The sequence below is a fragment of the Rhipicephalus sanguineus genome, chromosome 9, assembly GCF_013339695.2.
Source record: "Rhipicephalus sanguineus isolate Rsan-2018 chromosome 9, BIME_Rsan_1.4, whole genome shotgun sequence".
NCBI classification, from domain to species: Eukaryota; Metazoa; Arthropoda; class Arachnida; order Ixodida; family Ixodidae; genus Rhipicephalus; species Rhipicephalus sanguineus.
This window is the reverse complement of record NC_051184.2, coordinates 10,582,480-10,595,241: the sequence shown is the minus strand read 5'-3', so window position 1 is coordinate 10,595,241 and position 12,762 is coordinate 10,582,480. Positions and strand designations below refer to the sequence as shown.

Sequence of the window (12,762 nt, the reverse complement as noted above, 5' to 3'; positions counted from 1 at the left end):
CCCGAAAAACTTTCTGGCTACGCCCCTGCTAAGAACCTCCACGAACTAGGCGACAACATGGGTGCATCCACGCCAATCGGTGCTATAGCTGCAAAACACGACTAGACATTGTACAAGCTCTCACATAGCATTACAGAATAAGCACTACTTCTGTGTAGATACGTTTCACTCTCAGGTTATTGGGCGCGAGGCCCACCACTGGAGACGCCGGCGCTGCAATCGCTGTGACATGCAGGGTTGGATCACGTGACCTCGCCTCGCTCTGGCGAAGGAAAGCGGACGGTTGAATTCGTTGTTTTGTAGCGTTAGCTACACTTGCCTAGCCGGAGCCGATTTCGCGTGGGTCATCATGAGCCGTGCTGCGCATGCGCGAGGATGAGTGCGGAGCCGGCATCTCGCACGCTCTCCGCCGCCACCGCTGCTGGTGGCGGAGAGCGGGAGAAGTGGCGTCGTAGCCGGGCAGAGAGACTGGCGCCGGCGCGCGCGACTCGCCGCTGCTGCTCTGCGCATTCGAGAGGGGTGACATTGTAGCCATGGCGCGCGCAGCTATTTGCCTTCGCTGTGCAGTCGCCGTCTGACAATGCGCTGGTGCCGCTTGATAGCACCTCTGACTGGCGTTTGCAGGTGGGTAACGCCATTGAGAAGGAGAGCGCAAATGCTGCTCAACGGCGAAGAAGAGCCGAGAAGCTTATGTCATCGGATCCTGAAGTAGTTGCCCGGCAATTAGCGGTTCAGCGTACGAAGAATGAACAGAGAAAGGCTAAACGTGCTGCGGAGACACTGGAGGAAAGGGAGGAACGTCTAGCAAAGCGGCGTCGTCAGGATGCTGAGCGACATGCCCGACCACCTCTGCAGCAGCAACAACAAGACGCCGTCGATGACGTCAAGGCTCGCCGATCGACTGCCTATACTGTGAAACTTAGCGAAAGCGCCAGTGCGACTCGGACCTTCGAGACGGACTTCGTACAGTCCGTTTGGATACGTGTGCGACGTGTGTGAAAGACTATGGCACATGAGAGACTTGACGCCGCTAAGTAGTGCCATGCGTGAAACGTTGAGTTTAGTGGCGGCGCCTGAGTGGGGTGAATCCGTGGCGCGGGTTTGTACAACGTGCAAGAACTTTCTCGTTAAGCAGAACATTCCGCTCTTTAGCGTTACCCGGCCATGCCGCCAGGTCTACCGGTTCTGAACGATGTGGCCGAATGTGTGTCATTGGAGCAGCAGTAAGCATGACAATCAAGCTAATCCTAGACAATCTGGAAAGCTCAGAATAACCAGCTGAACCTTTGCTAACGCTACGTATATCCTGGCATAGCCGAGCTAAGCCACTGCAAATTTTTTAACCGCGATTTCGCGGCGTTCTCGCTTTTGAACACTGTTGTTTTGCTCTCAATTCTTGTGTGCGAACCCCTAGAGACTACACATTCCAGAAAAGTGCAATAAAAATGATCGACCACATGGTACTTTTCTGCTCCGTGTCACAGTGCGCTACGTACGCGAAGGAGCCAAACGCGAGCTTTCACTTTTACCGCTACCTTGCTTTTCACGAGCATGATGCCGCAGGCACCCGTCTTTTTTATTGTTATTTCAAGTCCATGGTGTTAAAATGGACACCGACCACAAAGGTTCACATAAAAGCAAGACGTTCCGGCACCCGCACGGAGCCTTGTTCACAGTGAAAAATGAATGCGCAAACAGTCCGGTTATGTATGTTTTACATTATGACGTAGGCAGCGTGCGGACATGTGTGGAAAGTTGCCGTCGTGACTATTAAGCGTGTGCGCGGTTGTCTGGATTGTCAGAGGTTCAAGATAAAGCCGAGGAGTCCATTTCTTTTCTCTCTCCGTTATATTTGCCTTATTCCAGTCTATTTCGTGGCCAGTTCTGCCAGCGCGTTCGATGAAACCTTTCTTGTGTTACATGTGCTGCTTAAGTTTTTGCTGTCTCTGTCTCGCCGACGTAACTTCCATCACAGTCTGCCCCCCCCCCCCCCGTTTCGATTTTAATTGTCCTTGTGTCTTTTGCCGACCACACGGCTTTCCGTCCGACTCTCGACTTCAGCCCATTTTGTTCCTTCCTTATACATCATATCTGCAGAATGAGCCCATACCTAGTGTCACTTGTTTTATGCTACAGGCGAAACCGTGGCCAGTTTCAAACACTGTTTCACCTCCTAACAGCGACCGCGAGGTGTCATACTTCATATCAGTGAAACTGTAAATTCTGGACGCTCGTATTTTCACTGAAACATAAAATTCTCATTTATACCAGCGTAAGTTGCACCTTGCAGCATGGTCATTCAAGTGCGCAAGGTAATACGGTCGGCTGGCGCACGATCCATTTGCTATCGCAATCGAGCCCGATGGAGACCGTATTTGTAGATGCGAAGCAGCTCTTTGACTCACGTGTGTAACGCCGTACGTTACGTGCGTCCGTACGAATGCGCCGCAACGCGTTCCCCTCGCCGTAGGTGTTGGAGCGTTGCCAAGTAGGTCACGCCACAGCTTTGCGTTGACGTCACGCTCCCCTCGCACGCTTCACTCGCAGGTGCGCGCTGACGTCACTATCTCCCTCACCCGCAGCATGCTCGCCGTAGCGCCCGCAGCTGCCGGCTGCTCCGCCCGCTCGCAACACCTCTGAACGTGTCACTTCTCTCTCGCTTCATCCGTGGTAGTCAAGGCGAAACGCGCGCCTGCTCCGGTCCAGCGCCCGTGTCTCGACTCCGAAGAAACAAAGACTACGAAGTCTTGCCAAACGCTTTAATGAAACTTACACGAAACCCAACCCGCCTCCCGTGTCTTTGCGTTTCAAACAAACGTTTACTCGAGTAAACGCTACACCGAGTTTCGCTTCAAACCGTTCTTCCAGCACCCGCGTCGACGCCCGTTTCAACCGGGTCAACGCCGTGCGCACCGCTGCTGCTTCGCATCCCATCAGGGTTCCCTTCGGGGAGATGGTCCAAGTTTTCGATCGCGATTGACCCCTTTGTGAGAAAGTTCGCGCAATGAGAGATCGATATTAAAATCGTCCTGCAGACAAACTCCTGTGAAACGTTATCTAGCTACAACACTGAATGAGGCGCGTGCATATACATATGGCTCTGGTGCGCTTGTTTCCAATCATATGACAGAGGTTGCGGATGCATGAATCTCTAAGCATGTTGGAGTGCTTCCCACAAAGCGGAGAAACCGCTTAAATTTGCCCATGCTTGTCGTGGCAACTGCGGCCTGTTTTGAGATGCAAACCTACAATGAATGAAGTTGCACGGTTGCCCGCATTTATTGCAGCTAAAATATCTTTGTTTGCCTCAAGCACTCGCTAAAGCCCATTTGATAGGCTTAGTTTCAATTCGAAGCAAAATGATTCGTTACCTTTTACAAAAGCAGCGTGCTCGATCCCCGTGGTTTCCATATCGGTGGCCATAGCAGACGACGCGAGCAGTCAGCAGTCAGGGCGTTGTCTGAGGCATTATGAGGAACGTAACTTTCTTTAAATGCGAAGCATTTCTTAGCGAACTTCTGCGACTTTGAGCGTATCTATCTATCTATCTATCTATCTATCTATCTATCTATCTATCTATCTATCTATCTATCTATCTATCTATCTATCTATCTATCTATCTATCTATCTATCTATCTATCTATCTATCTATCTATCTATCTATCTATCTATCTATCTATCTATCTATCTATCTATCTATCTGTCTGTCTGTCTGTCTGTCTGTCTGTCTGTCTGTCTGTCTGTCTGTCTGTCTGTCTGTCTGTCTGTCTGTCTGTCTATCTATCTATCTATCTATCTATCTATCTATCTATCTATCTATCTATCTATCTATCTATCTATCTATCTATCTATCTATCTATCTATCTATCTATCTATCTATCTATCTATCTGTCTGTCTGTCTGTCTGTCTGTCTGTCTGTCTGTCTGTCTGTCTGTCTGTCTGTCTGTCTATCTATCTATCTATCTATCTATCTATCTATCTATCTATCTATCTATCTATCTATCTATCTATCTATCTATCTATCTATCTATCTATCTATCTATCCGCCTACGACTGTGCCCTCCTGCTCGTTTCGTTAATCGAATGTACACCAAAATTGGTATGGCATAACATGACTGTATGACGAACATGAATGACGAGTCATAACATGAAAATCGTGACATGCATGTCATGAACGACATGATATACATGCCACAGTCTTGGTGCTCTTACGGCCGTTTCGTTAACTTGATATATACCAAAATTGATACGGCGTGACAAGAGTGTATGACGAACATAACTGACAGGTCCTAACGTGCAAATCATTACACGCATGTCATGTTATACATGCCACGCTCATGGTGCGCTCGCGGCCGTTTCGCTAGCTTGATACGTATATACCAACATTGGTACTGCGCGACGTTACTGTGTAACGAACATAAATAACATGAGTTAACATGAAAATCATGACACGCATGTCATGTACAGCATGACTTACGTGCCACGCTTATGGTGCGCTGGCGGCCGTTTCGCTAGCTTGATATATACGAAAATTGGTATCTTGCGACATGACTGTATGACGAACATAAATAGCACGACTTAACATGAAAACCATGACACGCATGTCATGTACAGCATGACTTATGTGCCACGCTCATGGTGCGCTGGCGGCCGTTTTGCTGGCTTGGTCTACCCAAAAATTGGTATTGCGTGACGTTACTGTGTAACGAACAAAAATAACACGAGTTAACATGAAAATCATGACACGCATGCCATGTACAGCATGACTTACGCGCCACGCTCATGGTGCGCTGGCGGCCGTTTCGCTTGCTTGATCTACCCCGGAAGTGGTATTGCGCGACGTGACTGTGTGACGAACATATATAACACGACTTAACATGAAACTCATGACACGCATGTCATGTACAGCATGACTTACGTGCCGCGCTCATGGTGCGCTGGCGGCCGTTTCGCTAGCTTGATCTACCCCGGAAGTGGTATTGCGCGACGTGACTGTGTGACGAACATAAATAACACTACTTAACATGAAAATCACGACAAGCATGTCATGTACAGCATGACTTACGTGCCACGCTCATGGTGCGCTGGCGGCCGTTTCGCTAGCTTGATCTACTCCGAAATCGGTATTGCACGACGTGACTGTGTGACGAACATAATTAACACGACTTAACATGAAAACCATGACACGCATGTCATGTACAGCATGACTTATGTGCCACGCTCATGGTGCGCTGGCGGCCGTTTTGCTGGCTTGGTCTACCCAAAAATTGGTATTGCGTGACGTTACTGTGTAACGAACAAAAATAACACGAGTTAACATGAAAATCATGACACGCATGCCATGTACAGCATGACTTACGCGCCACGCTCATGGTGCGCTGGCGGCCGTTTCGCTTGCTTGATCTACCCCGGAAGTGGTATTGCGCGACGTGACTGTGTGACGAACATATATAACACGACTTAACATGAAACTCATGACACGCATGTCATGTACAGCATGACTTACGTGCCGCGCTCATGGTGCGCTGGCGGCCGTTTCGCTAGCTTGATCTACCCCGGAAGTGGTATTGCGCGACGTGACTGTGTGACGAACATAAATAACACTACTTAACATGAAAATCACGACAAGCATGTCATGTACAGCATGACTTACGTGCCACGCTCATGGTGCGCTGGCGGCCGTTTCGCTAGCTTGATCTACTCCGAAATCGGTATTGCACGACGTGACTGTGTGACGAACATAATTAACACGACTTAACATGAAAATCATGAAAGCATGTCATGTACAGCATGACTTACGTGCCACGCTCATGGTGCGCTGGCGGCCGTTTCGCTAGCTTGATCTACCCCGGAAGTGGTATTGCGCGACGTTACTGTGTAACGAACATAAATAACATGAGTGGCACGCATTTTCCTCATGACAGACAAGATGATGTATGCAGCTCTTTGCTGGCTGCTTCGCATTACATCGACTCCCACAATGCGTGGGATCTGGCGGCTTTTTTTCTGAGCAGTTATTTAGCATTTCGTACGGTCAGTGACGAAGCCGCAGCAGTATTTTTATGATTTCGTTGAAGTACAACAATAATAATAAAAGAAGAGACGCGAAAGCAGCTGCGGGCTGAGCGGGAGAGGGCCGGCGGAGCAATCCAACTAGTGGGGAGGTGTGATGACCGGCCTCCGGAGGCTGGCCCAAAAGCGCGTTGTTGCCGCGCGGTGGCGCCGTGCTTTTCTCGCGTCGTCTGCTTGCCTCTGGGCGGGGAAATGATTCGGCCGCGCTCAGTTTTACCGCTGTAGTGTTTTCAGTGATGTTGTTGACGTCGAGAAACTTTATGAAATGGTTCAGCGCTATAATTTCACGTGTAATCTACAAGCGCCGACCACGCAGCCGATACCGAGTGTGGGTTTCGCGGCCACTTCTTGCGAGGTGGGCGCGCTTGTCACGCGAAAAGTAGTTTAGAGGAATCCCTCCCGCAGACTAGCAGGTGGGAACAACCCTGCGTGTGTTGCTCGCATATTTGTTATACATTTTCGATTGTAATAGTACTTTAAAGAGCGGAATTCAATGCAATTTTTATGCAGTGCGGTAGAAAAATGCAATAAAGTACAAGACTACAAGACTGGTGGCTTGATACAAGTTTATTGGAAACAGTACATTAAAACATTACATAACACAGGGCTTCACCTTCTTGGCTTTATTCTGCAGAGCATGCTGGTTTAGCCCTTTCCGCAGAAAATGGACGCGCGTAATTCTGTAGAACCTGACAACTGATGCTGTTAAAGAAGCTGAATGCTCACTGCAGCCAATTTGTGGCACATTGGCTGCTAGGCGCAAAAAATCCTTCTCTACTTTGGTGTGCAGGCGCGTGGTGCTAAATGCACGAGTTAGTCTATCCTCAAGGCTTTTGATTAGGCTATATAGATGGACAGAGGGGTAAAGAAGGCCCCCCTTGTCCCACTTTTAGGGGCGAAGCTCCTTAAGGCGGCACCCGTTCGTCCCTCGTAGTCGTAGTAGTGCGTAACCAGTCGTAACGCTAGTACCAGATCTTGACCTCCAAGGTGGTGCCGGTGGGAGATTTTTCCTGTGCGTTGTTGAACAATAAAAAATTCGCAGCGTGCGCGGTAACTAAAAGCCGAATTCTTCTGTCTCTCATTCCCCATTAGCAGCCATTGGCATGTTCCAGTAGGAAACGTTAGTAGAAGTAGAAGTGTAAGTGTTAGCTAAAAGCCGACTTCTTCTGTCTCTCATTGCCATTAGCAGCCATTGTTTACCTCCAAGGTAGTGCCTGGTGAGATTTCTCCTGTGCGTGATTAAACAATAAAAATTTTGTTCAAAACGCCGTTGATTGATGAAATAAACCAACGAAAGACGCCAGATGTTTTCTAAAAGCAAAACGAAAGAACGCCAGATGTTTCTAAAGCAAAACGAAAAGACGCCAGCTGCTTAACAAAATACGCCAGATGTTTTCTAAAGCAATGGTTTTCTAAACAATGAACATTCACAGCGTACATGTAAAATTAAAGTGAGCTGCAAGTCGTCATAACTCATCGAACCTTTAGTATAAACGCGCCCGACCTCACGTCGGTGATGATGTACTGGGCAGAATTCACGGAAGATTTACGGTTTACCGATGAACCTCCGCAGCTTCGCCCACTCATCATCATTCACTCCGTGGATATGCTGTGATTTTTTTACACGCCTCTGCTGGCAGTTGGTGCGTTACACTATCACGCGTCACGAGGCATCCTTGCAAGCTTCGCAATGAGTTGAGAAGATCCGTTTCCTAGCTACATATCCTGCAATATAATAGGTCAGGCGGTCATCACTGTGTTCTTCAGCGTAGTCAGCGTGGTCAATCGCAACCTCTGCTGCTTCGACAGGTAATGTAATGTCGTCACAAGCTGGTGCTTCATTTTCAGACAGCAGATGGTCCTCGGACAGCAGGGCCTCCAAAAGTCCAGGATACACGTTTGCTCTCTTGGGGCTTTTCGCCAAACTGTAAAAGCTTATGCACCTGCATATATACATGTAAATTAGAAAAATTGATACTTTTGATTACATGCTTTGTATTTCAATGTACAGGACTGAAAATGCACGAGCATACTTGATTATGATAATGAACTGCGCAGGAGTGGGGTGATCATTAGCTCCTCTGGCCTGTCTGACGATACCAAAGGAACGCTCCAAACAGTCTTGACTGAGACGGGAGGTCATCAAAAACCTAAATCCAACCATTTCAGTGAGGTACTTCAATAGGTCCTTTGCAGAGTGGATCGTCACACGCAGACCTTCTGCCGTGCTCTTGCTTAAGAAGCCGAGCCCTCCTGCATGGGCCTCCCACTGGTAGAGAAATTCCAGCATGCTGTCAAGTGCATTTTCTTTAAAGTTGCCACGTCTGAAACAACATGAAAAGTATTTACGTCGTCACATGAAAATTAGCCCAGTTGATGTACATGCCTCAGAGCTTCTGCTGGAAACCGCGACGTCATGGCGTCAATTGTTTGAGCCATCATGTTGATAAATACTTTTGTTGGCTCCAGATTTGGGTACTGTTGCTCAATTTTTTCTTTGTTAAAATCCATCGCGTGCTCAACTGCGCTACTGAAAATATGAAAAGCCAGATTGGCCCTCATCTTTTCGAACCCACTAGGCAGGGCTGGGCAAAGATACTTTGAAATTGTATCGCGATACGATACAAGATACTCGGGCAAAAAGTATTTGAGATACAGATACAAGATACTGCAACCCTGATTGTATCCGATACGATACATTCCAAATGTATCTTAAGATACTTCGATACATTCTCAAATTTGTTAATATATATTTATATAATGCAGCATTAAACGCCTATGCACATAAATGTTCGCTTGAAAATTTATTAACTGCGATCAATTGTGTTTCATTTGAATGAAAACTCTGTTAGTATCTATAAAGTTTTGTAGTTCTTGTTCAGGTATATATCTGTCATTCCAAAACAACTTATTGGCGCTGTTTTAGCTGCTTAACATGATAGCTCTTTATACATTTCGCTGATAGCGGTCCTTGCTTGTAGCTTTTGTAATGGATGGGAGTCGCTGCTCTGCTTGCTGACCAGCGAGCGGGTTATCAACTAACCATATGAACTTCAATAAGAAGCCTCCGCACGATGGTGCAAATACCGCTGTGGAGTTCTACCTTGCAGGTAAACATATTACGGTTTTCGCAATAAGGGATCACCGTACAGGTGTACGTCACCAAGAACATGTGCAGTCGAGAAACGTTTCAGACGTATTTTATAGTTGCGCAAAGCGCAGCAGGACACCGCCACTAATCACACTATTCTCACTTTTAGATCCGATTACCTGATGATTAGCAACAGTAAAAGAATTCAGGGAAGCCTAAGCAACGAAAAAAAATATATCTAAGTAAAATAGAAAAGCGGTTGCGTATCAAACACAGCGAATAAGTATAGAAACACAATACAGAAAGCACTCCCAAGAGCTAAAAATAATTGTTGCGTTTTACGTCGAAAAACCACAATATCATTATGAAAGACGTTCTATGGAGGGCTCCGGAAACTTTGACCACCTGGGGTTCTAAAATCTACACATAAGCACACGGGCCTCTACCATTCTCCCTCCATCGAAATCCCGCTACAGGAACTTCGGGCCAGCAGTCAAGCGCCATAAACACTGGACCACCGCGGCGGGTAACCCCTAATAGCTAAGAAAATTAAATTCAGTGCCAATGGAAAATGGCGTAAACCGACTCTTTGGGACGCTCATGAGAAAAACGGAGCATTTGTTATAACAGTGTTTCTCCAATACCTTCGCGAACGTAATTAAGATAGCGCCTACTAATTTACGTTATTATAATGCAAACTCAATTTTGCTATTTTACCTAGCAGTAAGAAGAATTGTCGTTACTGTATACTCCAGGTGCGCCCAGATTATTATATATTTCTTCTCAACACCACCTTTACATAACAGTAAATTCAAGTGGAATATAAGCATGTAAACCTATATACCACTTGAAGAAGAACAGTAGCAGAAATGACGTAGACCGTTAAAACTAGGAATGAAGCAGAGAGCTTACCTTGGTAGCACGTTAAAGGCATATTGCAGTAAGCAGAACGGCAGAAAAAAACAATACAGAGGCATAGGTAATGTATGGGATGGAAAAGAAGGACAGCTAAGAAAGAACTTCTGCTAACAATCAAATTACGATTTTAAAACTCTTTGAATAAAAGAAAAACAGACGTACGCCAAGACAGCGTCTGTTAGGTGAATGCTTGTTCTGTTAAATCCAACATCGGTGCCGTTGGTGCTATAGCTGTTAGAATCTTACTTGCATATAAGTCAATCTCATTGCATGTAACGCAAACTTACATCCACGAGATCCTTCAAATCGCCGATGTGTGAAAGCCACGAGAGGCAAAACAACCCGCCATACTTGCATTCTTCAGACTTCGTAACGAAGCACCACACAAGAGAAACTTCGATAATGACTTTACAGCGGCATCAGGATGTGTGCGAAAGACGCCGCACGCATTCTAGTACGCGGCACAGGAGAGTGGCTAAGTGTCAAGTGTCATGGCACTGACAAAACATAAAAAAAATAAACGATTAAACAAAAATTCCGCTGGGCGTAGACGATCGCGCGCCTGTCTGTCGAGACGACGCGACCGCCACTCCGTAACTCTGCTCAACCAATATATCGGGACGCTCAGAGCTTATCGCCTATCCTCGCTGGAAAACTCTTGCGTAGAGATAAAATAATGTCACTGCCTTTATTTTTATTCTGGTGACTTAGTAGCAGCAGTATCAGCTTGAGAAGCGGAGCTCGGCCAACGTCTATTGCTTCGCACGGTGGTGGTGCGACCGCAGTATCTTGTATCTTAAGATACACGATACATTCTTCAATGTATCGGAAATACAGATACAGATACTTGTTTTGCGAGACATATCGCGATACAGATACAAGATACACAAAGAGTATCTAAGATAGTATCGAAGATACATGTATCTTTGATACTGCCCAGCACTGCCACTAGGATATATGTGAGAATGTGCTAACTTGGGTGCAACTTTCAATGTGATGGGACTGCTGTCGACCTTCCAAGTCGTTGCCACATGTTCCCAAAGAACCTGCAAGAGCCCTCCTGCATGGGCCTCCCACTGGTAGAGAAATTCCAGCATGCTGTCAAGTGCATTTTCTTTGGTTAGTAAACCAGCTTCACCAGGTACCCAACGTTTCAAAATATTATGAGAATAAAATAACGTGCTTACTCGGCCCTTGTTTGTGTTGAAGCCATGCTTAATCATGATATTTCGCACACATTTCACAAGATGAGGAAAGTCCCAGATAAAATGGAGGAAGCGCTTGTTGTCGCATGGATGTGTAACCTTACATCGTACATGTTTAGCATTTCTATGAACACCCATGTTGTGCCACATGGCATGGTTCCATGATGCGCCGTCCGTGCAGATGTAGTCCACATAAAGATTAGCTTTCTCGCACAGAAGAACTCCTTCCAAAATTATCTTTGTCAGCGTTGGCGCCTTCACATTTCCATTCGAAGCAAAGACCCCTGTAGAAAAAAAATGCAGTTATGAAAGCAATACAGAACATAACAGTGCTTTGATAAATGCTATTTACCAATTATCTGCGTCCATTTAGCCACAAAAGGCTGAAACATGACGACTAAGCCATGATTAGCCTTTGTGTGCTTGTCCTGAGCTCCAGTTAATTGTCCAAGGTTTACGAAGCCTTCAATATCCATGGATGACTTGAGGTCCAGGTGTGTAGAAAGTTTCATCACGTCTATAACGAGGCCCCCATGCCTGTTCATTTCATCCATTTCACTAGCCTTCTCCTTCACGCACTCAAGAAGGTTGCGACTAAAGCCATAAGATGCCTTGAAAGCTTGCGAATGCAAGATGAGGATGATTAAATTATGCTGAATAAGAAAAAAAAATTGTAAGCGTATACCTTGATGTACTTTTGGAGGCAGAAACGGCTTCGAAGTATAAGGATCTTATGGGCCCTGAGATGCTCGTATAAGCTCGGGCTCTTGATCCTTAAAATAATGCACTCTAAGAGCCACGCTTTTTCGTATCGATATCCCCGCATTGATTGCCGCTTCGATGCCTCAAAACATGCTCGGACTGCATACTGCTGCTTTTTCGGAAGCTGCTTGATCTGAAACAAATGCACGAAACAGGAAGCTTTATTTATGACGCTAAATATGTAAAAATACAGCACCTTACCTTTTCCTCAAAGCTCTTTTCCTTTATAGAGGAATTCCTTTGTCATAACGTTCGTACGACTTCATGAAGGGTGTGCACTTTCTTACTCCGCCGCCTCAAAGTGCGAACGGCACATTTCAATCTCCTTCCCGCTGTCTGTACCAATGGGTGTCGCACCTTATTAGGGGCGAAGCTCCTTAAGGCGGCACCCGTTCGTCCCTCGTAGTCGTCGTGGTCGTAGTAGTGAGTAACAAGTCTTACGCTTTGACCTCCAAGGTGGTGCCGGTGGGAGATTTCTCCTGTGCGTTGTTGAACAATAAAAAATTCGCAGCGTGCGCGTTAACTAAAAGCCGAATTCTTCTGTCTCTCATTCCCCATTAGCAACCATTGGCATGTTCTAGTAGGAAACGTTAGTAGAAGTAGAAGTGTAAGTGTTAGCTAAAAGCCGACTTCTTCTGTCTCTCATTGCCATTAGCAGCCATTGTTTACCTCCAAGGTAGTGCCTGGTGAGATTTCTCCTGTGCGTGATTAAA

General features: G+C 46.3%; 1 long non-coding RNA gene across 1 annotated transcript; it reads right to left on the bottom strand.

Moving 5' to 3' along the window:
- Positions 1-11,205: 11,205 nt before the first annotated feature.
- Positions 11,206-12,407, bottom strand: LOC125759786 (uncharacterized). Its single transcript, XR_007417473.1, has 3 exons — positions 11,973-12,407; positions 11,640-11,906; positions 11,206-11,571 (listed from the first exon to the last, which is right to left on the bottom strand). It is a non-coding gene; the product is annotated as an uncharacterized LOC125759786 (long non-coding RNA).
- Positions 12,408-12,762: the final 355 nt, after the last annotated feature.